Source organism: Stegodyphus dumicola, chromosome X2, assembly GCF_044657685.1.
Source record: "Stegodyphus dumicola isolate Sdum_Otavi_A_Nest chromosome X2, ASM4465768v1".
Classification (NCBI taxonomy): domain Eukaryota; kingdom Metazoa; phylum Arthropoda; class Arachnida; order Araneae; family Eresidae; genus Stegodyphus; species Stegodyphus dumicola.
In genome coordinates this window covers 36,840,771-36,866,449 of record NC_140781.1, presented here as the reverse complement: position 1 = coordinate 36,866,449, position 25,679 = coordinate 36,840,771, and the positions used below count along the sequence as shown (strand labels likewise).

At 33.2% G+C, this 25,679-nt stretch overlaps 1 protein-coding gene across 3 annotated transcripts in view; it reads right to left on the bottom strand.

Moving 5' to 3' along the window:
- The window catches only part of LOC118196336 (neuralized-like protein 2), a 191,550-nt gene that overhangs the window by 64,396 nt on the left and 101,475 nt on the right, over positions 1–25,679 (bottom strand). The window contains exon 3 of one of the 3 annotated variants that reach the window (XR_004757648.2): positions 17,394–17,623. The exons of the other annotated variants lie outside the window; for them this stretch is intronic. The gene's annotated coding sequence lies outside the window, so the exon portion shown is untranslated. Of the gene's footprint in view, positions 1–17,393; positions 17,624–25,679 lie in introns of those variants that run through there. 3 annotated transcript variants of the gene reach the window in all.

The window sequence follows — 25,679 nt, the reverse complement described above, 5'->3', positions numbered from 1 at the left end:
AGATGCGTTCCACTTACTGCAACTCACTGTCGCCTGCGGTTAGCCTGGAGTAGAGAGCATGCATTGTGGACACTGCAACAGTGGGCTTGTGTGATGTTTTTCGACGAGTCCAGGTTTAGCTCGCAGTCTGATTCTCGCCGAAAATTCATATGGAGAGCTCCAGGTACCCATTACCACCAAGAAAACATCATTGAACGACACCGTTACGGTGGTGCAGGAGTGCTCGTTTAGGATGGAATTATTCTGGGTTCCAGAACTGACCTGCATGTTCAAATTGGAACCATGACAAGCCAAATCTATCGGGACGTCATTCTGGAACAACGTTTGTTTCAGGGTGCCATGGGCGCACAATTTTTGTTTATGGATGACAACGCCTGTCCTCACCGTGGAAACATCGTAAGCGAATGCCTTGAATCGGAGGATATCACCCATATGGACTGGCCAGCATTCTCACCGGACTTGAATCCAGTAGAGCACGAGTGAGACATGCTTGGCCGACGAGTTGCAGCCCGTCAACCTCCTCCTACATGTCTACAGGAACTTCGGAGAGCATTGCTTTTTGAGTGGTGTAATATCCCCCAAGATCAGATCGATAATTTAATACTCAGCATGCCTAGGCATTGTACGGACTGTATTGCATCGTCTGGGAGACATACAATGTATTAACAATCATACCAACCATGTAATATTTTTTTGTGTAAATAGGTTTTTTTTGTAATTTGCTCCAGGGAGAAAAAATCGTAATTTTTTTAATAATATCACACATATAGCATCTTTTTTTGCTCTTTACCTTTTGTTTAATAAATAAGCTTTACAAATAAGTCAAATTTGTTTTGCTCCTAACTCTTCCTTTGCCTGATTTTGCATTATCCTTAATTTATGGACATGAGTGTACTTTGCTTCATCACCACATGTTTATCAATCCATGACAGCTTCAGTAATAACTCATGCTGTGATGTCTACACTTAGTAATCAAATAACAAGAGTATGGCAACCTTTTATGCCAACATTACACTTGGCGATGATTATAGATTGTAAATGCTCTAAGAAATGTTGACGAGGAAAAATTCAACAAAAATTTCTTTTCATATGCTAAAAACAGATTTTGTTAATGAAACTCATAGGACAAAAGTTTACCTTTAGTGCTATTTTAATCACGACTAACCGATATGTTATTCACCAAAAACCCAGAAGCGGCAGCAGAATATGTCGGCATCGGAAGGCAGAATTTAGAAAAGACGAAAGTTTTGGAATTTGGGGAAGCACCAAGCGGCAAAATTAAGGGATGAGAAGTATTTATGATTTAGGGAAAGCACTGGTATCAAAAGTTTAGGCACGATGAAAATTTAAAACTTAAGAAAGCACTTTGTAACAGAATTTAGGACCCGTAGAGACTGCACAGGAGGCATCATCGAGCGCGGGTCCTATATAAAGCCTTAAGTATATGTAGGAGTTTATTTATTCAGGACTCGGATTAGTTTGAAGCATGTACAAGAAATAAACATAGGTATAGTAAATAACTAAACTAATACAATTCAGTCTTACTTCAAGTATTCAATAGGAGCAAGACAAAATTTAGCAAAACAACTTGGCTTTCGTCGCCAATCTTGTGATACACAGCAAGTTGTGATACACATAATGTATAACAGATGCTATTAAGTTAGACTAAAATTATCTTTACAGATTCTAAGGCATTTCAATTAATGTAGTAGACTGCGCTGCTCCCTGATCTTCTAACTCGATCCAGCTTATTATTTTTTGCAAACTGTTATTATTACGGCAATTTTACAAAAACTAAGCTTGAACTTTCGATTATGTCGAAAAGAGTTTCCAATTCTGAAGTTGCCAAAGGATCTACAAAGCAAAACCATGTTTCGATGTCCATTAAACAAAAAATGGAATTGCTGCAAAAAATGGATAAAGGCATATCTGTCTCAAAATTATGCGAGAAGTATGGCAATGGAAAGTCCACTGTATATAACACAAGAAAAAAGAAAAAGGAACTTTTTGAATTTTTTGTGGAAGCATCTTAAACAGCTTACATTGAAAGAAATGTTTAATAAAGTAAACCAAAAAATATTAAGCATTCCTTTTTCAATTTTGATACCCTTTAGATCATAATTGTTTTTTATTTCATAAAATACAATTTCATATTTTTTATTGTAAAATTTCAGCATGCCATCTTACCAGATTTAAATTGATGATCCATAATCCGCAAAATCCCTAATCCAGAATCGCCGAAGTCCCGACCAGTCCGGATTTTGGACTCTGTACTGTATTACATATACAGTACAAAGTCCGTAATCCGGAGTTGTCGGGACTTCGGCGATTACGGATTAGGGGTTTTTCCGGATTATAGATCATCAATTTAAGTCTGGTAAGATGGCATGCAGAAATGATACAATTAAAAATATGAAACCATAATTTATGAAATAAAGAGCAATTATGATCTAAAGGGTATCAAAATTTACACAAAAAAAAGCTTAATATTTATTTGTTTACTTTATTAAACACTTCTTTCAATGTAAGTTGTTTAAGTCGCTTCGTTTTTTGTGCGAATACTTTCTCTTTAATTCTATAAACAGACATAATTTCTTGTTCAGTTACAAAGTTCCATTGTTCAAGTCCTGTAATTGCTGTGACGAGAATACCGACTAACTTGGCAATCGAAATTTTTTCGTTTTCAGTAACCTCTCTGTCACTTTCTTCACAATCGGAAGCGGTATTTTCTGGACGTATAACCATACTACAGATTTCGCCGTCCGTTAATTGACTGATGATTGGGACATTGTCGTCGCAATGAAAAACTTCTGTTATATCATCTTCATTTATTACCGCTTCTCCACATTCCTTTACAAAATCCAATAACTGGAAAATTTCACCTTTAGTTTGCGATGTACGAAAACCTTCAAATTCGCGGCTATCATCTTCATCGTCATTACGATGAAATACGGTAGCCGGCCATAAATTATGGCAAGCATTTATTTTTTAACGTATCTGGTGACACATCCTCCCAACGTGCATGCGTAAACGCATTACGCGCAAGCGTAAAGCATACAAAAAAAGGTTTGTGATTTTGAGGTCCGGTTTATAGATTATTCAGGATAATGGACGTCCGGATTACAGACTTTTTACTGTATTAACTATTACAATATATAACGGATTGCGATTATTAAATTGGCCTGAAAATGTTCTTAAAACGGCCCACACACCCATTTTTTTTTTTTTTTTTTTTTAACATTGCATTACTACTTCTTTCAGCATAAACATATCTTTAGGATTTAAAACAATCTTATATTTTAACTTTATATTTAAACTGAATTGTGAAAAACCTGAATTCCTTTAATAATTTTAACAATAATATCAGCAATCAAATTTAAACAAAAACTAATACATTCAATTATTTAAATTTTGAATGCCCTTGTTATACTTCTGGGAGGGAAAAAAAACAAATATTTTAACAACTGTTTTAACTGTCCACTTTATTCAAGAACTGGAGGATCATATCTTACTTTCGAATAAAATGCAACAAAAAATGTGTATAATTGAATAGGCGTCGTGTGGTACCTAGATCAGAGATTTTTTTGGTAATCTCAATTCACATAATCTTGCAATTATTAAAACTGACAAAATATACTAGATTTCAGATTTCTTTAAAGGCAGAGAAAGTATAATATCTAACAAAATTTATGTTGAATTAGTGTTTAAATTGAAATACCTTGAGAAGAAACAAAAAAAGTAATTCCTAGAAACTCGTTATTTTGAATACGGTCAAAAGAATGTCAAATTCAAAGTTTTCAGAAAGTATACAGCCACAGTTTGCTTTCACTGAGACACTAGTTGCCAAACTACAGAAACTAAAATTTTCAGTTGCATGAACCTCCAGAGAACCAATTGAAACTAGCAATATAAACACTATTCATTTTTGCTTTTATGTCCTTTAAAAGGGGTAGGGCTGGGGATATGCATAAAGTAATTAATTGCAAGTGAATCAATACTGTTGAAAGAATGAAGATAGAAAAATTCTGAATCTTTAAAGGGCTGGCGTCACAAAAACCAATTTTCATTCTCTCAGAAATTAAAGCTAGGATATATAGTACAATGCTATTCATATGTTGTTGTTGGGGTAAAGGAAGGTGAAGTATAAATGGAATTTAAGCTAGAAAAATAATTAATAAATAAACATTAACTACTACTTGTAAGTAAAAATAAATAAGTAAAAGCTGTTGTTTGTCACTGATGAAATGTATTCTGTTTTTATATTCAGTCAACCAGAAAGTTCTGTCCGTTTCTATGACGACAATTTTTGACATGTAAGCACATGTTTATTTGGCGCATGTTCGGCTCTCTCTCTCTCTTTTTATTGCTTAATGTTTACATACTAACATAGAAAATTAACTAAAACAAAGTTGATTTACGTTAGTCTTAAGTGTTAAGCGATAGTGTATCCACGGCTACTGATAAAAATGATTTACGCCACTGTATTTTACACGAATTTCAACAAGGAAGAAATGCTACAGAGGCATGTAGAAATTTACTGAAAGTGTTTGGTGAAGGTACAGTTTCTGATAGGACATGCAGAGGATGGTTTGAAAAATTTTAAACAGGTGATTTTGATCTTTCTCATAAGCCACGACCTGAGTGGCCATTTTTGCTCGACGACGATGTTGTTAAGACCATGTTGGAGTAACATACTTTTCTGAGAACACTGAAGATAACAAAAAGGCTTAATTCAGCTCAGCAAACCATTTTGGACCACATTTGGAAGATAGGATTAGTGTGTCAAAATATTCAAGATAGTTGCCACATGAATTAAGACAGAAGAATTTGGATGATTGAGTCGTCATATGCATATCTCTGCTTGCTTGGAACAAAATCGAGCCTTTCTTGAACCGGATGATAACTGGAGATGAAACGTGAATTACCTACGAAAACATCGCAAGGAAAAGGGCATATTATGAAGCAAGAAAACTTAGCCCTTCCACCTCTAAACCAAATTTGACTCTAAATAACAGAACGTTGCATATATGGTGGGACATTCGAGGACCAATGCATTATGAGCTTTTAAAACCGATAGAAAAGCTCAATTTGGTGTATTGTCAGCAGCTGGATAATTTAAAGAGTGAGTGAGATTTTTAGGCCCAAAACCAAAAATGATTATAATGCGCCAAACACGAGCTAGACGAAATCATGAATGAATGATGCTTTGAAATCGCTTACATAATCCAGAGGATGAAGTCATATAAAAACAAGGTAAAAGCACACATTAAAATACAATAAACAATCTTCAAAACAGATTACATTAGATAATAAAAGTCAGTCTCTTTTTAAATAATAAAATAAATTACAATTGACCTCTCTTCCGATTAAACGGTCGAGAGGTAAGTCACAGCTATTAAAATATTTCTGACGAAGATTATTAAAACTTGGACACTCAATTAAAATATAACAGGACAGCTAAATAAACATTACAATTTAAACAAATAGGCTCATTTTCAACTTTCAGAAGATAGTTAGGTCGCCGCTTTTTCGGCTGGGCCAAGCTTTCCTTTCCCCATCGATGACGAATAGCTGATAGCTTTGCACTTTGTAATCGATTACGATGTCTCGATACTTTGTTTACGTTTTATGCAGAATTGTGGTAAGGTTGCATATGGAAAATCTTGCCGAATTGGATAAGGGACTCTCTTCATATGTATTTTTTTTTTCCCTTGCTGTATACGAGAGTGGACGCAGTACGAATAAATCTCTATGCTACAGTCAATTATTTCCATTATTCGAATTAATTTATCGTGAGAACTTTAAAAGTCTTAATAAACAAAAACTTACTCATATTGCTGATACGAAAGTATTGATATGCTTCGTTCAATTCTCTTGTTAATAAAAAACAGCAATTGTGCATGTAATGACAGTAAAAAATAGTGAAAATTTATATATGTCTGTATTGTTGCCTAAGTAGTAATAATGCATGATTATAAAATAAATATTAGAACCTACTGAAGTAATAATTACATATGTTAGAACACAAGAAAAGAATCTGAATTTTTATTTATTTCAATGATCCGTATTTTTTTTTTTTTTTTTTTTTATTATTATTATGTTCACAGAGTTCTTTTTTAAGTTTCCTACAAACAGCAGAGATGCGTGTCCTAAATTTTGTACTGAACAACACAAAATTATGTTCAAAGAAAAGAAATTCATAAATTCTGCATTACCTACGATTGCTAGTCAAAAAAATCATGTTTTGCATTTCCCCACATCAAAAAATTATACTGGGGTGGGGGGGGGAACCACTTCATTTGGCATTTGATGTTTTATATCAATAAAAATCCCATGGTTTTAACCATTGATTCTAATTTTAATCACTCTTCATTGTTAGCTTTTAAGGAAATTTGTTTCTTATTTGCATTTTGCTCTCTTTCTGTCAATAGTATTATTAAGGATTTGGTTTTTATCATTTAACCATACTCTCCAGTTTCTTCTCTTTCCCACCCAGTGTGCATGCCGTGCTGAATGCATTATTTCAGGTTCAAAATGTATAGACAGAGAACAGTACCAGGACGACAAAAGTGGTAATTTAACAACATAAATAACATTGGTATTAATTATCCCCTCCCTAAGACAACCACTTCCATAGAAAAATTTTTATAGCAGCTGTGTCTGGCTGTCTTACAGACAGTTCATTGTATTTTGTGATTTAAAATTTATTAGCTCATTATAATACTGATGCAATTTAAAGTTTTTTCTTAGTTAGTTCAAACAACCCATGTTACTGATCAAAAAGTAGTATCTTATGATTTATAGTCATATTATTAAAAATTTCAAAATGGCTATTGGAAATTTTCCTCCTTACACAATGATTTGCAGTTTGGCAAAAAATCTTTCACAAGTTGGACTTACTTTGGGCAAGTATTGAATTTTGTTTCCGAAACGATAACCAGTAATTTTGTTTAAAGTTAAAAATCATTTCTATGGTATATGTACATCTTTTTAGTTTTTAATATACTTCAGAAGTTCCTTTTCTTATGCCATAAGGCATGTGTAAAATAAGCTTATTTCCTTGTATTATTATTATTAAGCCATCCAGAAGAAGCCTTTCTGACAATTGATCACTGAAACTTACACCGTACCTTTCTGTTAATTAGAAAATAATTTTGGATAATAAAATAAATATATTAGAAAAGTATTATATTATTGAAATATTTTTAAAAATATATTAAATTAACGTATTAGAAATCTCTGTAATTTAAAGCAAGCTTTCGTTCTTCAACTACATGTCCATTTCCGATACCCAAAGCCTAATTCCATCATAATAATTTATCTTTTACCCGGTCATTATTCAGCGAAACCTTTCTATTTGAAAATTCTGTATCAGCTTTGTAATAAAGGCCCAAGATACAACCTCCACCACCTGTGAAATTCATAGCTTTGTACAGGATCTCTGTGGCTATTACTGGAAGGCACTAAATAGTATGTTCAAGCACTAAATAGGCTTCCTTATTCTCTGTTTGTTATTTAGTGTGCAACATATTTTTGTGTATGTGTATTTGATAGTGTGTACATATATATATAATTATGTCTACCATTGGAAATAAAAATATATGCATTACAAATCTGAGTTATTAAGCACATTAAGGTTGTTTACTTTCGTTCCAAAACAGATATTCAAATTAAATACATTAGGCAATTTGTGTTTATCTACATTTGCTTCAATAATAATGTTTTTGTTGGCATTAATTTCTCTAAGTAATTTAAACATGAGATTGTTTAAGGCCATTTTTTATCCATTCATTTATTGAAATATTTACATTTATTACTTTTTTTTCCCATTAGATAATCTAAGAATTTTATATATGTTACAATTTATGGTATAGGCTTGTATATATGCAATATGATTTCTTTTTTCTTTTTAATTTTCTAAAAGAATAAAAATTTTATCTTATATTTATGATCTCATTATGGGATTGTGTTATAAGGTATTTCTCTTGCCTTCGTAGCATGTCTACATAATCAGCACACTCGGCACATATTCGAAAGGTCCATGGTTCGAGTCGTGGAGAGGGCATTGCTCGTTTTTCACGTTTCTCAGCTTCCAAAAAAATCCTAATGTCTCTACAGTGTCTTCTTCAAAATAAACAAATAATCTGATGGAATTAAAATATTTTGGTCATTAAAACTTTTTAATCACTGCTGTTTACATTTACATTTTTCACATAATTTGAAGTTTTCAAGTAGTTTGAAGGTATTCAAACTATGTTTCAGAGAAATTTTAGATCTCATGCAACTCCTCTGCAGCATCTTCAAGTCAAAATCAAAATTTAAAACTATTTTTAATATCACTGAACATACTTAAAATAAAGAAATATTTTTTATTCTATTGTTATTGTTACAAAAAAAAAACAATATTAAGCAGATCTGTTTTTATGATTAAAATTATAATGAAATAATGATTTTCTTTTCACTTTCTGCATAAAATGCACAAATTTTATATTTCAATTCTTTTTTAACATTTATTTTTCTGAGGATGGGAATGCTTCTCTCTAAAAAATTACAATTTTAGAGTTTTTCCTGAATTCACAGATTTGAAGACAGTTGGATAGAAAAGCCACAATTTTTGAAATGGATGAATAAATACAGTCCTGGCTTTTGTTATGTTTTATGCATTTAATAAATTTCTGCCCAACCGTTTATTCTTTAATTCTACCTAACACAATTAATGGATACTTGTTTCTAATATAGAATTTTAGCATCAGTTCTACATAATAACATTAGTAATCATTTTTTTAATTGAATTTTATCATTATTAACAAAATGCTTTGGCACTATGAACTCGGAATTTTTTCCTTGACTTTTAACTTTCAATACTTTAGGAACTGGTCATTGATTTACATCTATGATAAAAGATATAAATGCTTGTATGAATTTTAACATATTGTTAAAAATGCAATAAACCTCAGCTTCTTTGTTGCATGAATAATGTGAAACTCCGTTAAGTATTTTTTTAACATCTTCTATGCAACAGTATAGACTCCATGATTTTTCCTTAAAATTGGAAGTATCAGAAATAGATGTAAATATGTATTGTCTTCTGCATTAACTTACTAAAATAATAGTGTGAATATCTGAATGGAATTATATGAAAGAGCTACAGGACACTATGTTTCACGATGGTCATTCCACTATACTGGAAATATTAAATCAAACAATAAGTGCACGAAAAGATTCAGTAAGAGGATATACTCTCTTCTGTAACAATACATTTGACTGCAGATGTTCCATATGATATTTCTATACAACATCCCAAAATCTTGGTAAATAACTTTCTAAACCAAGTTTACAGTGGAAAAAAAGTAGTGGAAAAATGTCGTAGTAGAAAAATGGCTACCATACATAAAAATTAAGCAGTGTTACAAGTGTTTTTATCTTAACTGCCTGTTACAACCAAATAACTAGATATGAGAAAGGACATGCAGTGTCAGTACAGCTGGATGATCCCTTTTACAGAGTTCCTAATTTGAAAACAAGTTAACCTGTAAAAGTACACTTCATACTGGTTTGCTTTAGATTCATTTGGTAAAAAATATGCCATTAAAGTCTGTACCAATCAATCAATAAACCTTGTTACAAGCAAGTTTTTGTTTGCAGGATAGCAACAGCGAAGGGAGAAAGATTCCGGGTTATTTAAATTCAACTAACATAGCAAATTCCATTCTTCTGTAACTTTATAATTTGATACAGCTTTATTTTTTAGAATTTTATTCATACTACTATTTCATCCATTGCAGACAAATTCCACAAGTGCATATTTTAAAATTAATTTCACATTTAAAAAAGCATGATTTGTTTATAAATGATTTGTTATAAAAATAAAAATGTTATAAAAATCATTGTAACTTGGACAAATACATACAAAAAAAAGGAAAATAAAAACATAAAAATGGGGTTGCTTATTAAAAACTGAAGAATTGTTATATGCACATACACATGGTTGACACAGTTTGGTGCATCCTGCGAAATTTGTTGTAGTAATATGGTAGGAAAAAAAAAAATGTATTAAAATTATTAAGGTGTTGATGGCTATGCTAAGTTACACAAAACAAGGTAACGTACAATAAGAGCTATGTACCTTAGGTAAAGGGATGCCTTCGAGAAGGTATTTCTATGAGAAATTGACTTGTATTCACATAATACATGAGGAGAAACAGGAAAATTCCCATGCAGCTATCTTATCTGCTAGTCTACTGGCGCCAGTCAAAATAGACAGTAATGTAATATTATACAAGCTAAGTAGCATTGACTTATACATCACTAAAGAAATAAATACACTTCAGAAAACTTTCCTGTTTTCCGAAAGTGTCAATATCTTCATTATTATAATTTCCTGATATTTCAATGCATGTAACTTTATGGTGAACTATTAACTTAAATAGAATATATTTTTGAATTGGTTGTGTTTAATTATAAGATTATTTTGAAAAACGTTGTTCATGATAAAACTAAAGAATGAATTTTCTTTACACACTGACTGTTAAATTATTACATTTTAAATCAACAGATTGCAATTATACAATAAGACAAGATGAAAAATACAGTAGTCATTGAGGCAATTGTTGAGTTTCTGAAGAAACAATAACAATTTTCAAATCTAACACAGTATACCCTGTTTAATGTTTAATATAGTATGGAATGTTTTGTAAAGCATCAGCTATTTAAAAAAAAAAGTATGCAATAGCTGACAATGAAACCAAATAAAAATCAAACAGAACTCTATTACACATTATGCAACAAAATTAATGAATATGAACGTCTATAAACTTTTTTTTTTTTTTTTTTAAACTTGGACCAGATCTTGAACCATCAACTAGATATTAGGCAATAAAATTAATAAAAATTTATGTTGATAAGTACTTAAGAACAAATAGAACAAAATGGCCAAACTTTAAACTAGATAACCAAATAAAGCGTTTACGTTCTAGACGAATTTATTTACTTCACATACATACATTATCTTTACATTTACTTTCATAACTTGTATCATACATAACATACTCTTATCATCGAATGATTTTCTATAGTAAGCAAATTTTTTTGACAGTTTCTACCTTGTGTCTGCAAAGTATTCTTTTAAATTGCAAGGTTTCGCGATATTCATTTTCCTTCTGACAAAGTTCATACACGAATACAAAACATTAAAACCTTCGTAATCAATAAACAATGGCTATTTCATTATCGATGACATACGTCTGCCGATCGATAGTAAAAGGAAAGTTTGGGCCATCCGAAAAAGCGGCGACCAGATAGTTATGTGTCACTATAGTGTGACCAATCCTGAGGCGAGCCAGAAGAACTTCCTCCTTTTGACTTCTATTAAAATCCCAACGCTCAATTCTAGTCTTTACACTTCTCAGCTTGTTGTCAACTTGAACATCCCAAAGTTGCTGCCATTTTTTGCAGATCTTTCCTTTGATGACATAACAGATATCACTGAAAGGGATAAGGCGATTGGACAGTTCAACAGCAGATTTCGCTGTGACATCTGCCAGCTCATTTCCCTTTATTCCTGCATGTCCAAGAACCCAGCAGTACAGGATTTCATTTCCACGACTCGCTAAGTTTATATGTATCTTCAGAACATCTACTATTACAGCATTCTGAGTGTCGGAAAAAGCTTCCAACGCTTTTAGAGCACTATACGGAGTCTGTATACAGAATGAATTTCTTGTGGCAGAGCTTTGAGATGTACAAAAGACCATAATAGATTGCAGTTAGTTCAGATGTTAAGACTGAGAAAGCATGCAAACGTCTCCCCTCTATGTGATCTTCAATTACAAATGCCAGCCTAACACGAACATCTGACTTGGATCCATCTGATTATACTGGAAGATAACTGCTATATTTATGCCTGTGCTCATCAAAGAGTTTTCTGTAAACGATGTCGTTAGTGCTTCCCTTCACGTGATGGTTGAAAACATCAAGAAGCTGAATTTGTACATTTTCACAAGGTGGGATTTCAAAATTCTGCACTGCTTGGGGGCACATATCAGAGAGGGAAAGCTCCTCAATGACAGGGCAAACTCTTAAGGAAAAGGTAGGCACACAGGATGGATGTGTTCCAAATAAAGTGCTACACACATTATCAAGTAAGCACAGCTTACTAGGGTGTTCAGGTTGCGATAGAATATTAAAATATTGCAAAAGGGAAAACTGCTCATGCCTCAGATAAAGTGATGGTTCGTTAGAGTCAACATACAGGCTCTGGACAGGAGAAGTCCTGAACAAATCCGCAGAGCTTGATGGTGAACAGGATCTAGTTTTAACAATATTGATGACCGAGCAGATCCGTAAAGAACTGAGCCATAGTCCAGTCTAGAGCAGACAAGCACTCTGTAAATGTGAAGCATAGAGCAACGCTCTGCACCCCAGGAGGTGTTTGGCAACACTTTTAAAATATTTAGTGTTTTTAAACACTTCTTTCTCAGGTTTAAACATGAGAAAGGAAAGTCAATTTTCGGTCGAACGGTCACTCTTAAAAATTTTACTTCAGGCGCAACTGGAATAATTGTACCATTCAGATATAACGATGGCTCAGGATGGAGAACTCGCTTCCTACAAAAGTGCACTCACAAAGTTTTCTGTTTTGAAAATGTAAATCCCTGTTTGTCTGACAATTCTTGGATCTTATTCAGAGCCATTTGCAATTGTCTCTCTACGTATCTCTCATGCCTGCCCCTTGATAGCTAATCTGTAGATCATCAACATATAGAGATCCCAAGATGGTGGGAGAAAGTTCTTTTAATACAGAGTTACACTAAGCACACAGCCTTGAGGCACACCCTCTTCCTGTTCAAAAACATCCGACAAAACAGAGCCAATCCTTGCTTAAAAAGTTCTAGTGTTCAAGAAATTCTGAATGAAAATTGGTAAGCTGCCGTGAAAGCCACTCTCGTGAAGATCCCGAAGTATACCGTATCTCCATGCCTTATCATAAGCTTTCTCAATGTAAAAGAATACTAAGACAAGATGACTTTTTCATACAAAAGCTTTTCGAATGGATGTCTCTAAGAGGATGTTATCTACGGTTGTTCTCCCTTTTTGAAAATCGTTTTGATAAGGTGATATAACATTATTTTTTTCCAAGAAGTAGACTAGGCAGCTGTTTACTAGTTTTTCAAACAGCTTGCATATGCAACTCGTAAGGGCAATTGGCTGATAGTTGAAGGGATTCCTTGGATCTTCCCCTGGCCTAGCAATAGGAATTACATCAGCTCTCCTCCATGCACTGGGAAAAGTATGCTCCTTCCATACTCTATTGTAAAGAATGAGAAGGGCATTCAATGACTTATAGGATACATGTTTCAGCATTTCGTAATTCATGCCATCAAGACCAGGAGAAGACGTATGTGTCTGCAACAAAGCCCTCCTTAATTCAAGCATAGTAGTCTCTATTATACGGCTCAGATATGGAAGAGTTGAATGCGGTGGGATTTATTTCAGAGTGCTGCTTGATAGACAGAAATGCAAGTGAATAGTTTCTACTGGAAGAAACGGCAGCAAATGTCTCACCAACAGTATTCGCAATTTTTTCCATGGAGCTAATCACTCAGCCATCTTTTCCCAAAAGGAAAGTGATTGGTCTTTATATATTCTGCATGCTTTTCTAACTCTTTCCCAAACCCACTTACTAGACATAGAGGATGTTATTGATGACACAATATGAAATCCAAGAATTCCTCTGGCTCTGCCTTCTTACTTTTCGTGGATTTGCTTTGGCTCTTTTAAATGCTACGAGGTTTTGCAGAGTATCTACAAAAAATTCCCCATGCTTTATTCTGTTTTTTCAGTGCTTCATGACAGTCACGATTCCACCACGGTTTCAAATATTTTAGTATTTTTCCTGATGTTCTAGGGATGGAGAGTATAGCTGCCTGAGTAATAACATTTGTAACCGCTTTCCCTGCATCATCGATGAGCACATCTTCTACCATTTTCTCTGTGAGCTCTGCAAAGGAAGAGAAGAGTTCCCATTCTGTCCTATGCAGTATAAACCGTGGGAGACTCGGCATGGGGTTTGCTCCTCTTCATGCAAGAGATAAAAGAATGGGATAATGATCGCTGTTGTAAAGATCACTTCCAAAACTAAAAATACAAAATGTTAATAGAGATGGTGAACAGATGGCTAGATCAAGAGCATGGAAAGTCCTTGTTGGTTCATGGAAGTATGTATCTTGCCAATTATTCAGAAGACAAAGAAAATGATCTTCAATTGTCTGTTCAATTTGTCTTCCTTGTGAATTGGTGTCTTTACTTCCCCACAGCGTACTATGGCCATTAAAATCTCCCATTATGATAAAAGGCTCAGGCAGCTGCGTCACAAGGTCATTTAAATCCCGCTGATCAATGTGCTCATTAGGAGGCAAATAAACAGAAACGACTGAAACAAAACATGAAAATTTACCTGTACAGCGACAACTTGGAGGGATGTCGTCAAAGGAAATGAACTTGATGGATAGTCCAGTGAGGTGAGGAGACCTATACCTCCACTGGCACGCTTATCTACAAGGTTACCCTTCTTGACAAAAGAAAACCTCTGACGATTTGCATGTTGATCTGGTTTCAAATTTGACTCTTGTATTGCCAAGTACACAGGATGATACGCATTGATCATAGCTTTGATGTTAAGGAAATTTCGGTGGAAACCGTGACAGTTTCATGAGGCGAGGGTGGCCATTACAATTGATGTTTGTTCTTTCTGTGTTGCTTTTTAGTTTTGCGCAGAAGCAGATGTTTAGGGACTTCCAGTCCCTCCTCCACTTTCATACTATCTGAATCAACAGATTCAGAGATCATTTCATCTAGAGAACTATTGCCAGGGCTTCTATTTTTGTAGGAATATTTTTTGGTTTGCTTGAAATAACTATTTCTTTTATTTTGTATGACATGTGTTGGATTTTCCTTTTTCTTGCTTGCAGTCTGCTGGGTTTTATTTGGTGGAGTCTGTGTACTTATTGAAGTTTGGGTGGCAATGGTAGGCGTTTATGTAACGGCACTGGCATATGATTTGTTTGATTAAAGCTGCGTGCTTTGAACTAGTTTCTGGCTTCAGCATATGAGATGTTCCTAGTTACTTTTGCCATCCATGCTTCCTTTTCTGTTTTCCATTTTGCACATGAACGAGAAAATGCTGGATGGTAGCCATTGCAATTTATACACAGTGCCCCAGCGGGGCAATTATAGCTATCGTGGCCAACCGATGAACACAGAGTGCACGTCAGGTTCCCACGACAGGACATCTTGGAATGGCCAAAACGCTGGCACTGGAAGCATCGCATAGGGTTTGGAATATAAGGATGACGTGTTTCGTGTCAGTCAACTGACCTTCCTTACACATCTTTATCCGCTTTGCAGTACAAACCTTTTAGTCAGCTAACTCGGAAACGAACTCTTCTTTAGGAACAGACAGTTCAAACAAGTGTACTACGAAGATGTGTTTGTGCAAATCAGCTGATCGACTTTGCAATTCAAAATGCCATAACAGTCAAACTTGTTGTGACAGGTAGTAAGAAGTACTACATGTATTAAAGAAAAACATACTGCATTTTTCTTATTTTTCAAATTTCATAATTTTTGTTAATTTTTTCCTAAGCTATCAATTCAATTTTTTTAACTATTGCCAAAATTATTTTTAAAAATTATTGAAATCTCCTCAGTAGCTACCGAAAGAACTATGCATTAATTCAGTTTCTTCACATGACATCTTATTTGTGAAATGGCATAAATATTGCATTTTTTTCATTTATTGTAACTCTTTGAAAAATAATTGTAAGATAGTTTTACTAACATAATCTTAAATCATACCTTATTTTGATCAGTTTTACAATTTATATTATCAATTAAAAAGTTAAAGTGTGTTTTAACTTGATTTTTGATACACTGTATACAATGTATCTGAGAATGGAAAATCCTTTCATAAGTAATCCCTCGTTTCGGGCTTTTACTAGAAGGCGTTGGTAGCTCTTAGGTTTTACCTCAGAGGCTTGGTAAAAGTCCAAAATGGTATATCATATTAAAGCATACTTCGGACTTTTATGAAGCCACTTTGGTAAAAGCTAGGATTTACCAGACTTTGGGCTTTTACAGTAATATGTATAATTGGAAACAAGACAGAAAAGTAAGTTTGCTTCAAAATATTCATTTATTACATTTTACACCTCATGTTTATTAAAGAAGTTTCAACCCATCTGCCCACAAAAAAAAAAAAAAAAAAAAAAAAAAAAAAAAGGCCACAGTTGTCTAACACATGTAATTATGGCAGTAAGAATTTGGTAAGATTTCCAATAGGTGGATGGATAAATTTACAATTATTATATCTTTAAGTACTTTTGGAACATATGAGTTCACATTTCCTGTTCTGTTGAACAATTACATCAGATCTGTCAAATAATGAATGTCGCCTGGTGGATAAAGTTCATTTCAAATTATTTAAATCATGGCTACAGATGTCTGTCTTACAGGACTGGTTAATTTCTAGCATTTCAAAATAAATCATTTCTACAGTCACTGCAAAACCTTGTTTAGATGCAGTCCTGGTTTTACTATGAGAACTGACTCCTCTTTTGGGCTCAATGAATCACAATCTTTTCCCAGTAACATTAACACAAAGAAGCCTTTTTCATCTCCAGTCATATTCTACCTTAGAAAAGGATTTATTTAATTTCTTATCAACTGAGAAGTTCAAAGTGATATATGGTGCTGATGTTTACCAACTTAAGTTCAATGTGGAATGACAGAATCAGCATGAAAAAACATTCCGATTTATTTTAAAGTGATATACAGCTGTTGATTGCGCACAATGAAGCTCTTATTTCTTTACTGGTGAGGCATGATAAAAAATTTCCCCTTTGAAACTTCTTAAACCTTTACCGACATTCACTAACAATACCTGGATTACTGAAAAATTCTTCCGACTGGGCTTCTGCAGCATTTCCATGCAGGCTTAAGGCAGTGGTGGCGAACCTTTCTGGGGCCACGTGCCCCAAATGTAATAGCCGCATGCCATTCCATTTAAGCTATTAAATCAGAATTATTCATAAGTTACCTCATGCTTAGATCTGAAAACTGGAATCTATTTAACAATGAAAGTATTAAAACTCACTGGCAGTCTGCAATATATTTGAATTTGTTTAGTAAACATTAGCTGCTTCAACTTTGTCGTATTCTTCGCCATGTAGCAAGTAATATGATTGGCACAAACAATTGAAACGTCTTAAACTGGGTCAATAAATATGTATATCATTTCTATGGTGACATATGAAAATCTTATATCTAGGCTTGGGCCCTATGCCGGTGGCATTATGCGATAAGTAAGTGAAACGTTCAAGAACAAACTAAAACACTTATTTAAATTAAATAGTATCATTTTATTGTGATTATTGATCAAGGAAGTAATATTTTGGTCGCGTGCTGGCTGATGAAGCTCTGCGTGCCGACTGTGGCACACGTGCCATACGTTCGACATCACTGTAATAAGGTGACCATACATCCAGAATTTCCCGGGGAAGTCCCGAATTTTCAATCCCTGTCCCGATTTTTTACAACTCGTTTTTTGGTTCTGAATTTACATCAGCTGTAAAAAAAAAAAGAACAGTAGTGAGAACATAAAAGTTTAAATGCATACATTTGCTTTAAGTAGTGTAGACTGCAAAATGAGAATATAAGTTAAGAAACGTGCATCATATCGGCTGCATAAACAAGGGATTCTCCATCTAGCATTTACCTTGAATAAGGGTTCAAAAAATTTTAAAAATCTGCTAAAACAATGACGTGTAATAACTTTTCCAGTTTGGCAATGATTCATATTTTTTGATTATCAATGATGTGTTGCATATTTGCTAATGATTTACTGTAGTTTAATTTACTGTAATTTCCGGAAGAAACGCCGCGGCGTTTACGTGTTTAAAACTTAAATTTTCAGCGGGTGCGGCGTTTCTACCCATGCAGCGTTTAGGTGCACTAAAAATAAAATATTTCCTATGATGGTCATTGTACATTGTTTGGATGGCCTTGTCATTGTGCATAGACTGGTGCTGTTCCCACACAAAAGACCACTCAGTTGCTTTTTGCGAACGTTATTTTTGTTTACATTCTTTCCCTTGAACGGACCTACATGCCTTATTCACCTTAAACGAGATCTCAGAACAATAACATTCTTCCCCCTTTCAAATCAACATTATCATCAGTTTGAATAGTCTCTCTCCTCTGCCATTCCATGAATCTTCCAGGACCCATCCTCTCCCCAGCCCTGCCTTTTCTGCAATTTTTTCAAAGGCGGACATGACTCCACCTGCCTCGCAATAACGAACTCTGACGTATTTCCCCTTCAGCATGAATGGATTTTTATTGGCATTCTGCCAAATACAGATCCCATCAGTTTGAGTACAAGTACTTGTTGGATAGTTTTTAATTAGGGAGCGGAAAATTTTTGAAAATGTCTCTAAACGGCACAGAAGCTATACATTTCTTACGTTTAATTTATTTTTGAGTTATGGTTTCATTTCATGCATTTTTCTTAACTGGTATGTCATATATCAGGACTTAGGTTGAGTTTTTGCATCTATACGGCCCACGACGATGTCACGCGCAATTTAATCTATTGCGGCATTTACGCTGATGCAGCGTTTCTGTGTAATTTTAAATTTTTTCCCGCCATTTTTCTCGAGTGCGGCGTTTACGCTGATGCGGCCTTTCTTCCGAAAATTACGGTATTATTTATTTTGATCACTGATTTTTTTTAGTAACGAGTTCAAAATCAGAAAAAAAGGCGAAAACCTATAGAACCTAGTGAACAGAAGGAATACCCATTTATTGAAAAAACTATGAGCAATTCTGATCTACAGTGCCAATACATGTTCTTCAAAATTTTGAATAAACAATGGTGGATGTATAGATATTAAACTTCACATAAATAAACACAGAATGTTAATCTCTGCTGCTGAATCTAGCTGATCATTGAGGACTTTCTTCAAACAGGAGAAAATAGGTGATAAGGAAGAGGAATTAGCTGCAGTAGAAGGTACTTTTGCATATGACATTATTTCCCATAACTGTAGCTTTAGGTCTATGGATTGTATACTGAAGCTGCTTCAAGTGACATTTGAGTCTAAATTTACATATGCGTGAAACTATGCCAAAGAAATAATACTAAATGTTTGAATGCCTTAGACTTTAAGAGCTTTGGGAAAATGTTCATTTGTTTCAGTCTTAACTGATGTGTCCAATCACAAAAAAATAAAACTTTTTTTAATATTTGTTAGATTTATAGATTGGAGTTATGGAGTTGGAGTAAAAATTTTAGAATTTAAATTCTTACGTAGTGAAACATCGCATATTGTCAGCAATTATTTAACTACCTGTCTTGAAGCAAATAATTGAAAAGAAACAGCTATTGGTCTTTGTGCCAATAACACATATTTTAACTGTGGAGGAGCTGACAGACATGGACAGAAAAATATTTGCTAAACTGAAACAAAACCTGAACCACTGTTTAATTGGAGTTGGATCTGCAGTGCATATTATCCATAAAACTATAAGAACATCAGCTGATGTTTTGCCAGTTGATATAGAAACGATTATTTCTTATATATACTTAAATTCTTATATTGAATTTCTGTAACATCGTAGAAACCGATTTTTCAATGATACTAGCATATTCAGAAACAGGATGGTTAGCATTACTTCCCGCCTCTGAAAAGGTACTCCAAATGTTTTTAGCACTAAAGGCTTAGTTTCAATCTTAAGAAAAGTATCCCATGCTTATTTTAAAATTCTTTCACAATCGAGTGGCAGAAATTGGTTACATTTTATTACTATCCAGGCTTCAATATTTCATAAAGTGATTACAACTGAAAATCAAACTGCATCTGCATTTGATCTAATTGCTTGAACAGATGCTCTGAAAGCTTCAATACTGAGCAAGAGAGAAGATAACTTTATTCCAAACATCTAGAAAAACTTGAAGAGAATGGAGATGTCTCACAATATGAAGTTATTGAATTTTGAGAAGCTATTGTTTCATTTTAACAGACTGCTCTTACTTTATATGGAGAAATGGGCAAAAAAGTATTTCAGGAGATGGCCACGTACAGCTGGATCATATTAAATGAAACCCTTCTTGAAGCCGGGACAGCCTTTTTGTTAATTAATAAAATAATACCAAATCATAAATGATTGGAAATTGATATATATATATATGAGGAATATGTTGTTTACCTTAAACAATATACATTGGAAGAAAAAATACTGTAATGGTCAGAAAATAAAAAGTACCCAGCTCAGAGGTGAAAGGAAATAACTGCATATTTTAATCAGATCCAGATTCCTTATTCATATGTTTTAGAATTGTTTTGTCTTCTTGGCACTAATACTGCAACTGAGTGAGTATTCAGCATTATGAGGAGTTTCTGGACTAGTGATAAGACACAGCTTAAAGTGGACTTTTTGAAGGGCATGTTAATCACCAAAAGAAATTTTGAAGAAAATTACATGGACCTTTTACAAGAAGATCAAAAAAGAAAAAGATGTTCTAAGAAATATTCATGCTTCAGAAACACATAGGGCTACTTCATCAAAATAATTTAGAAGCATTACAAATTTATTACTTCCTTAAAAATGAATACTGTGCTTTGATGTATTCCTTATTTATTAAAAAATACTATATATCACTATTAAAAAATAAAAAGTTTTTTATTTTGATACATATTTATATATTTTATATATATACATATTGGCCTACACACCCGCCTTCACCACAATAACAATAATAGTAATATAATATATTTGTAAAAAAATATTTAAAAAATTATATATACATAGCTTCCTGAATTCCGAACTTTGAAATCTGGTCACCTTACTGTATACCATATATAGAGAATATGCAACTTATCATATGACATTACTTACTAATAAAATGGTAAATTTATAATAAATTAATAAATTTTCAATTAAATGTAGCTGGGAAAGGAAGGCATAATCTATAAAAACTTTGATTGTGGAATTACTTCTATGCACTTGAAATTTGACAAGTCAAAATTCTGCATCATTTCCTGATCACCCTGATATAAAAATTCTGAAAAAGTTATTCAGTTTTGAATTATCTCAGCTGTATTGACTGGAGATAAAATTTTATTCTGTGTAAATATTTTTGCTTGATCTGTTTAATATTCTTGAACTATTTTAAAACAGTTAAAAACTTTGAAGTTTCAAGGTTCAACAGGAAGGAGTTTTGAAAAACTCCTTCCTGAATCAGCAATTTCGGAATGTAAAAAAATTCTAAATTCTTACATTTCGTTAAATAAGTAACTAGTCTCCCCAAAGAGCCACCAGGTAATTCAGTTTTTAATTACTCTGTGATAAACCTACTCATTTGATTTTTTATAAATTTCTAAAATTATTACAGACTTTTAGATAGCCCTATGAACATGAATATATAAAAATTGCACGTTTTGATAATTTTTGTTTTCATATTTATGTAAATAAGCATTACTGTCTCATTATTAATAGTCAAACACAGCTAAATAAGGACTTGACGAATCGCTTGGTATCCGATGATATGGGTTAATAGAGTTGCGAGAATCGGAAATGAAAAGAGACTCGTGTTTCAAGAAGCCTCTCGATATTTCCAAAGAATAGTAAACATATTCTGCATCTTAGGATGATATGGATTAACAGAATCATGAGAATCATATCTGAGAGGAGATTAGTGTTTCAAGAGAACGTCTGATAATTTCCAAATAGTAAACATATTCTGAATTTTAAGATAAGAAGCCAAAAAAAAAAAAAAAAAAAAAAACTCTGGTGGCTCCTCCACACCATAAATCCATCACTAACTGTATACGAAATCTGTTAAATCAGGAGAGATTAAGATAGACATAACCACACAATAAAACAAAAATTGCTTACATACTCTAAAAATGAGGATCTTAGTACAGTAAATAAATAAGTTATTTTAAATGTAAAGTATAATGATGGCATTTTAAAAAAATATTTTGCGCTATATATTATTTAGAAAAGAAATCCGACATCAGATTCCCCTTTAGTTTTAAAATCTATTTTACAGTTGTTGTTTTTTTTTCCTTTTACTGCACAAGGTACGGGCATTAAAAACTCCATCTTCCATTTCTTATTTCATTTAAACTTTTTGCAATTTCTAGACAAGGATAAAAACTCATCACCATTAATTATTTAATTTTTTTCCTCGTTATAAACCCTGGAACCTCTACTTTGTTCTCTTGGTTCAAAGCAACTCTTGAATTCTTGCAGCAAGCAATTTAGTTTAATAGGTTGTTCTGTATTTAGATGCTTACCTTCATCGCTTCGAAGATCCACTAAAGAGAATGTTTTGAAAACTTTAATTGAATTGGAAGTTTCTGCAATTCCTTTCTGAGAATCAGAAACAGATTTAGAATTTTCTACTTTGGAGTTTAACACTGGTTGTTCGTTTTCAATCAAATTAATTATTTGGGTTCTGCATTGGACTGCCATTTTATAACCAAAATGTCATATTGTAAATATTGTTACCTTCTGAATTATTTCATTCTTCTCCTTTAAAACTAACATTACGCTAAAGGTATATGTATTGATATTATAGAAGAAAACTTTATTGCTAAAATGGAGTCACATTTTATTATTCATATTATAAAAAGAAAGAATTAGCAGTCAAGTAGAAGTTTGAAGTCAGAGATAAAACATCCACAGAGCTCCTGTCACATCGCTGATACTTATCCTTCAAAGTCTGTCCATTTCAATAGTGTTAAACGTTATCTTACATAGTTTGCCAACTACTGTTATTCCAAAAATCTTTTCCTTTTGAACTTTTTCTTACAGGTGCCATTTACCATTTTCTGAACTTCATCTTGCTGTGACCACATGCCTGAAAGCCACTGAGTTACAAATACAATTAATTTTCCTGCAGGAAACATGGCCTCATATTTCACTTTCAAAGGAATAAAGCAGAACTTCATACCGGAAAAAAGTACCCTCATTTCAGGGGGCTATGGAAAGCCCATGTTAAATACATAAAACTTCTTTTCAAAAGAATGATAAGAAATTTACATTCTACATATAAGAAGTTTGAAACAGTAACTGTGCAAGTGGAGGGAATTCTAAAATCGAGAAATCTCACACTGATATCCAATGATTCTGATCATAATGAAATTTTGACCCTAGGTCATTTTTTAATAGGGAAACCAATAAATGCGATTCTGGAGCCAATGGGTAACAGATGGAAATGAGAATCATTTAAGTCACTAGCAGGGAACAACAAAGGCTGTTCAGATTATCTGAACAAATGGTTGCTTGATTATTCAAGAACTCTACAGCAGAGAACTAAATAAGAGGCAGAGAAAAGAATTAGTTCTTTTCATACCATGGTACTTGCCAAGAAAGACTACCTACCAATTTGTAAGTGGCCTGATGTAATAACAAAGTAAGAACTGTTAAAATCAAAACAAAATCGGGGGGGGGGGAGGAATTTAAAAGGTTATCACAAAAACTGCAGTGCATAAAACTGCACTTTTATTCTTGCATATGTTAAAAAAAATATTTATTTCCAATATAACAGTGTCCCCATTAATACACATTGTAAATATATTGCAATCAAGTATAGTACAATGTCCGAGATCCGGACTCGTTGGGACTTCGGCAATTCCGGATTTGGGATTTTTTCGGATATTAGATCATCATTTTAAATCTAGTAAGACAGCATGTAAAAATTATAAAATTAAAAGTATGAAATTGTGATTTATGAAATAATAAAGCATTTACAATCTAAAGAGTATCAAAATTTACAAAAAATACTTAATATTTATTTGTTTACTTTATTAAACATTGCTTTGAATGTTTAAGAATGTAAATTGTTTAAGTTGTTTCTTTTTTGTACTAATACTTTCTGTTCAATTCTATAGACAGACATAATTTCTTGTCCAGTTACAAAATTCCACTATTCAGGTCCTGTAGTTGCTGTGTCGATAATTCTGACTAACTTGTCAATCAAAATTTTTTCATTTTCAATAACCTCTTTGTTACTTTCTTCACTATTTAGTGGTATTTTCTAGATCTAGAACCATACTACAGATTTTACCATCCATTAATTGATTGATGATTGGTGTTGCCTCTTACGCCGCAATAAAAGTTATGTACAGCGCATTGTTTCTGCGCAATTTCAGTTAGTTAAGATTCGAACTCCTAGCGTAGCATACATGTTTTAATCCCGTATGGTCAGGAATTTATCATTTTCGATTTAGATTTTTAGTTATATTACAGTCCACAAAATAAAATTGTTTGTTGTTATCGTAAAGTTGTAATAACCAGCGACCTCAAAACATTGGTCCATCGAGCCGGAGTTAATTAGAATTTAAAAAAAATGGCTAATGAAGACATAACTTCGCTGAACAGAAAACATGGCGGTATTAAAGCGCAAATAACCAAATTAAAGTCGTCTGTCAGTGGAAAAAGTGATGATTTTGGTTTCGAACAAATAGAAGTATTGCAAGAAAAAGTGCACAAGTTAAATAAACAAACTGATGATTGGATTATTACAAAGTGTGCAAAGATGAAGAAATATCAGACATTGAAGCTAGTTTTGAAGAAATAGAGATGGATATCACCAATGTTGAGGTAAGCCTGAAATGTCTTTATACTTGATTATGTAGTAAGAATGCAAATAATGAGTATGCAAATAATAGTATCCCCAAAACAAGAAGTAATTCATTGATTTATAAATTGCCTGAAATAACATTACCTAAATTTTCTGGGAATTTATTTAAAAACCAATTTATAGCTTTAATTTCATCTCATAGACAATTAACAGATTCTCAAAAATTGTTTTATTTACAATCTTGTTTGATTGGTAATGCAAAGCAGATACAAACAATAGATGATACATTTTCTTCCTTATTTAAGGCACTTGAAGAAAGATATGATCAATATTTTTATAAAGTTGTTTGATTAAGTATTATACAAACTTTTCACAAATGCAGCTTTTATCACAAATAACTTGTAACTGTTCAGAAATGTCCTCTTTTTCAAGGATTTGCAACTAGTTACTGAATGGAAGATTTTCGTTATATATGATACTATCTATACCTTTTTATTTCACATTTCTCTGATTGCCACTTGAATTAGATTGTTTGCTTCAGTAGCCAAATAATTCACAGGTTAGAGTAGATTGATGGGTGTGCCTTGATTATCGCAAAGTTGTTGTTTCATCTATGGTAACCTGAGTAGTTGAATGTTATGGAGACCCTATTATGACATAATCAGCTGTGTGATTGCCCTAAATATTGAATGGCAGGAAAAAGATTTGTAAGGGCTTGTGGTGTGTGTTGGTTAGGAAGTACATAGCTTGTTTTGTGGTATAGACGGTAGAATGGTTGAATGTGGTAAGATCAATATAAAGTTTCTGTACGATTTGGAACGAAAGGGGGGAAAAGGTGCATTAATTGACTGGTGCGTAAATGAAGGTTTACTTAATAGCCATTACAAGTGTCCTGTTTGTAGGAAGGAAATTCGTATGAACGTCGGAGGATATTTTTGACTCTTATTTTTGTGAATTTATGTGGCGACGCTGATATACGGATTCTAGTTCAGATAATTTTAGAAAGTTTTTGCATGCTGTTAAGGAATTT